Genomic DNA, 6,037 nt, shown 5'->3' on the forward strand with positions numbered 1-6,037 from the left:
ACGGAGGAAAAGAGAGCGCGTCAGCGAGCAGGTGTAAAATTAATTGAGGCGCTGCCGTGCTGCAGGTACTCACTGCCGCGGCGGATGTTGATATGCAGGTTGCCTTTGATAACGGTGCAGCCCTTGAGGGACTGAGCCGCGTCCACCGAGTCAATGACCTTTTCATCACAGATCTTGTCACACAGGCCGTCACAGGCAGTGCAGAACATGCTGCTAGACACACAGGGAGACACAAAAGGAAGATCAGGATGCGTCACCACAAAACCAATGTAATTTATTCCTGTGATGCAAAGCTGAATTTTCATCATCATTACTCCAGTCTTCAGTGTCACATGATCCTTCAGAAATCACTCTAATATGCTGCTTTGCTTCAAGGAACATTTCTGGTAATTATTAATGCTGAAAACAGTTGCATAATATTTTTTATGGACACTGTGATAGGATTTTTGATGGATAGAAAGTTCAACAGCATTTATTTGAATTAGAAATCTTTCGTATCACATCTTTACTGTCAGTTTTGATCAATTTAATGTGTCCTTGCTGAATAAAAGTATTATTTATGTACTTATTTAATTATTTATTTACTTTTAAATCCTGCTGACCCCAACCTTTACACTATATGCTTAGTGATTTATTTGCTAACTGAAATAATCATTTTTTTAATAAACCTAAAAAGATAAGAGATTTTTTTTTAATTCTTTGTCAACGCAGGATATTCCGGATATACTCAAAATAGAACACTTTCAACAATTTCATGTCGGACAATTAACCTAAAACACATGGAAATACAACCGAACACATTTCAAGTTGTCTATAACAGAAATAAGAACTCACAATCATAAATGTACATTGATTCTTCACTGTTTTATTCACAAATTTTCACTAAAATTACTACCATTCATCAATCACACTTTCAAAATATGAAAAGTTAAGTAGTTGATACCTGCGGTTCTCATCACGTGTGAAGCCGGGTGGGCAGTCGGACATACACTCTCCACCGTGGATGATGAAACGGTCATAATCAGGCAGGTGGACCTTGGAGCAGAAGTCCTTGGTGATGCAGCGCCAGCCCTCAAACTTGTACGTGCCGCGCGGACAGTCCTCCACGCAGCTGCCCTCGTGATAGTAGTGCTGGCAGGCGGCACAGGCCCTGTCGTTGTCGGGCACAGTGCAGCTGCCCAGGCACTGCGGGTGGCAGCACTCGCCCGAGTCAGTGCACGCCCGCTGGCCGCACCCCTTTGGACAAACTGGAGGAAAAACACAGGAAGACAAATGCTGATGTGAAACCATTTCTGGGTTTGTTTCAAGAAAATTACACTAAATAAAAAACTGCGGGCAAAAGATTTACACCATTAGAGATGAAACTTTTACACAATCTTCTGTAATATCAGAAGGTTTCTATGATTTACTTTTGTTGGTATTATTGATTATTAGTGATTCTATTGTTAACCACAAAAAAAGTAATTTAAATTTTGAATAAAAAAATATTTGTTTGCAATGACTACAAAATAACTTCTCCAATCATTTTTACAAATGTAAAGCAATTATTATTATTTTTTAATTATACATAAATAATAAAATATGTAAAATTAAACATACTGTATAGCAAATACTATCCCAATGTAAAAGTATATAAACATAAGTAATATTATATTAATATTTTAAATGTATATATAAACAATTGTAATATACATATGTGTGTGTGTGTGTGTGTGTGTGTGTGTGTGTGTGTGTATAAAAGTATTGGAACAGTAAAGACAAAATTGCTCTGTTGGCTGTGGAGTCAAGACATTTACAAATATGATTAAAAGATGAATATGAGACAAAACTACAGAATGTCACATTTTATTATTGGGTGATTCAACACATAGATGTTTTACCAGCTAAGAAGATCACTTTTATAGTTTCATCCCTCTATCTGATGTGAGCATAAGTATTGGAACAGTTGCCTCACAGGTCTTTCTAAGTGATCAGCTGTGTCCTGTTGCATTAATTCTTCAGATATTAAAAGCAGGGAATGTGTCGTATCAGTTATATCCATTACTTCTGAATTCTGAATCTTGTATTCGATGATGACACACAAACCAGGATGAAGATGAGGGAGCTGACTTTGAGAGAAAAGAAAGCAATTTGGATGCTAAAAGAAAAGAGGAAGTCAATTAGAGCTATAGCAAAAACAAAGGGCATGGAGAAATCAAGAGTTTGGAAACCACCAGCGACACCAGCAACCAACAACGACCTGATCGGCTGAAAAAACAACAGTAATTGATGACAGACAAATCATAAAAGCTGTGAAAATGAACCCTAAAAGAAATGTCTGTAAAATCACCAACAACTTCCAGAAAGCTGGAGTGACACTCTGACAATCTACTGTCCTCAGGAGACTTTGGCTGCGTCCGAAATCGCATACTTCCCTACTATATAGTATGCGAAAAACAGTATGCGAGGCGAGTAGTATGTCCGAATTCATAGTATTCGAAAAACAGTAGGCGAGAATTACCCGGATGACCTACTACTTCCGCCCGAATTCTGTAGTAGGCATACGATGGACACTTTACTATCCCATGAGGCCACGGGAGAGGAGGCGTCATATTCGAAAAATGGCGGAAAGCGGCGATGCGGCTGTTTTCAAGTGCAAGTACCTCAGGGAAAACGTTGTCATTGTGGTTAAATTGCACTTGTTTAAAATAATCAAAGTAAACGGCTGACTTATTAAAGTTTAACCGTTGTAAATCGATGAGATGACTTCATGAACATGGCGGACAGGGCCGGCGCTCCGCACACGCACATCACGCACTGCGCGTAGGGCACCAAGTGCTTGGGGGGGGGCACCAAAAAATCTGGGTCGTGAAAATATCATCACAATATAGGCTACTAGTATAAATAACAAATAAAATATTTCTAGCATGTTAATATACAAACGCAATACAAAAGTAATATAGGCCTAGACCAAATTAGTCGAGAAAAAGGTGAATCTCTGTGCCAGTCTCCCTCTGGTGCCCCCCCTTCCCCACCTCCCAGTGGTCTGTTCAATTATGCTTCAATCAATTTCAAATTTGGCCGACACCGACCTCAGACATGGCCTCGAAAAGGCACCAAGAGTCGGGGGCGGAAAAAAGAAAAAAGAAGAGACAGCGGGATGATGCTCGCGCGTCGCTTGCAGGTAAGACAATGTTTTAAATAAAAATGTTAGTTTTGTGCGTGTAGTATGCATGTCCAGGGGCGTCGGCGCGTCCGCGTCGCTAGTAGTGCAAAAGATCCGGGGCTTTAGCCCTGCATGTTGAGTCTTTTATTTTAACGGGGTCCGGGGGTTTCTCCCCCGGGAAATTTTGAAACTTGGGCTGTTAAAGATGCAGTTTGTTTGAGAAGGAAAGGAAGGCCAATCGTTGGGGTCCTCATCGTCATATTTGAATGACAAATAAAGCTAATTTTCCCCCTAGGTAGGCTATACGTTACAGATGTGTGTGCATATAGCTATTAGTGCAGAACGTTCCCTATTGTAATTTCTTCGCTTCAATATAATGCCTATCTGCCTCTTGGTAAGGTGAACTTTAGAAAAACCCTGCAACTGAACGTGATGTGATTTTGCCAAATTAGACCGCTTAGATAAAGTTTTTTCGTTGTTGTTCTATGCGGTCATTTTCAAGAGGTTCGGCCAAGGGCGACATCTGTTGGTGAAACTGAAATTAGAAAAAAAAAAACCACAATCTCAGTGTTTGTATTTTTTCATATTCACAGAGTTGTCAAATTATTAGGGCTGGGAAAAGATTAATCTCGATTAATCGCATCCAAAATAAAAGTTTGTGTCTACATGATATATGTGCGTGTACTGTGTATAATTATTTTGTATATAGAAATTATATATACAAAATAATTATACAAAATTATAAATACAAAATAATTATACAAATTATATAAATTATATATACAAAATAATTATACACAGTACACGCACATATATCATGTAGACACAAACTTTTATTTTGGATGCGATTAATCGCGATTAATCTTTTCCCAGCCCTACAAATTATGTACAGAATTATTATATTGTGCCTCATCAGACCTCTTTTAAAGGTAAAATAGAGTTTTGAATTTTAAATGTTCCAGTGACACATAGGCCTATATAAAAGACTAATGTGTGCAATATTTTTGTATGATGGTTGATGGTTCAATCAAAAATGCATTTCAGTATAATCCCTGAATATTTTGTCTTGTATTTCTGAATGCAGGGTCACTGCTAAAATACATGCAAGGAGCAACTCAAGGCCAGGAGTATGTAGAAGTAAATTCTACTGTGCAGTTATGTATGGTTATTTGCAGTTTAAAATGTGCACTTTAAAATTCATACTTCATAAAATTCATACACTTATACTGTTATTTGCACTTTAAACTTTTTTTGCACTTTTAACTTTCTGTGTTTACATTGTTCTGTTCCAATTATTTATTTGCAGCAGTTATTTTGGAAGTAAAGAGAACCTAACTAAGAAATTCTGAATGGTAGTTATTTCTTTGGTGGTGGTGGGGGGGGCACCGCCAAGCGTTTGTGCTTAGGGCACCCAAATGGCTAGCGCCGGCCCTGATGGCGGATGTAGTACGTCCGAATTCTATTCATACTACCCTCATTCATACTATATAGAACGTACTTTTTTAACGGTCGAGAAGTACGTTTGAATTCAAATGTAGTACCTACACAAGTAGTATGCGATTTCGGACGCAGCCTTTGACACAGAATTACAGATGCTACACAGCAAGATGCAAACCTCTGACCAGCACCAAAAATAGAAAGCCAAGATTAGAGTTTGTGAAAAAGCACAAAGGTGAGCCAGAAGAGTTTTGGAACGGTGTTTATGGACCGATGAGACAAAGGTGAACCTTTCTAAGTGATGGGAAAGCAAAAATGTGGAGAAAAAAAGGGAACTGCAATGATCCCAAGCATACAGCCTCATCTGTAAAGCATGGTGGAGGTGGTGTCATGGCATGGGCATGCATGGCTGCCTCTGGAACAGGCCCTCTCAACTTTACTGATGACTTAATGTATGATGACAGTAGCAGAATGAATTTGGAAGGGTACAAAAACATCTTTTCTACCAATATTCGAGAAAATGCCACCAGAATCATTGGGAAGTGCTTCATATTGCATCAGGACAATGACCCAAAACACCCTGCCAGTTCAGTCAAGGAGTTTATAAGGGCAAAGAAATGGAAAGTCTTAGATTGCTCAAGTCAATCTCCAGATTTAAATCTGATTGAACATGAATTTCTCCAGCTGAAGAGGAGAGTAAAGGCAGAAACTCCCCAAAACAAGCAACAATTGGAATTGGCTGCATTAAAGGCTGGGAAAAGCATTTCAAAGGATGAGACCAAGAGTCTGGTGATGTCTATGGGTCACAGACTCACTGCTGTGATTGTGCGCAAGGGATCTGCAACTAAATAATAGCTTTTATATCTGCCTTATGTTCAACTGTCCCAATACTTATGCTCACATCAGATAGAGGGATGAAACTCTAAAAGTGCTGTTCTTTTTATTTGATAAAACATGTATGTGTTGAAACGGCTAATAATCATAAGTCATAATATATATATATATATTAAAAAAAACATGTTTTTTTCATTGTGCATTACAATTAATCTCAATCAAACTGCAGTTGGGTTATTTTGATTAGGTTAAAAAAAAACTAACAAAAAAATACAGCTAACACAATCAAACACAAATAAAATGATTTTTGTTTTGTTATCTGTTTTTTGCAAATAAACTCTTCATATATTTTTGGAGTAAGTTTTTTTAAGACTAAGAAGGGAGTGTGTTAATTGAGCCATGATAGTGTTTTTTTTTTTTTTTGAGACTAATAAAAAAAAACTATGAAAAAGACAAAATGATAAAAAAAGAAGGTGATGGGTAAAATTAGACCTATCTGCTTTTAATACTGCTTTCAGATCCTCCTTTCAAGATGCATTTATAACTAGTCTACAACATTCAGGAAGTCAAACGCTGGCTAAAATAAAGCTGGTTAATTTCCTGACCCGGCTGTGAGGTTAA

The sequence above is a fragment of the Barbus barbus genome, assembly GCF_936440315.1.
Source record: "Barbus barbus genome assembly, chromosome: 2".
NCBI classification, from domain to species: Eukaryota; Metazoa; Chordata; class Actinopteri; order Cypriniformes; family Cyprinidae; genus Barbus; species Barbus barbus.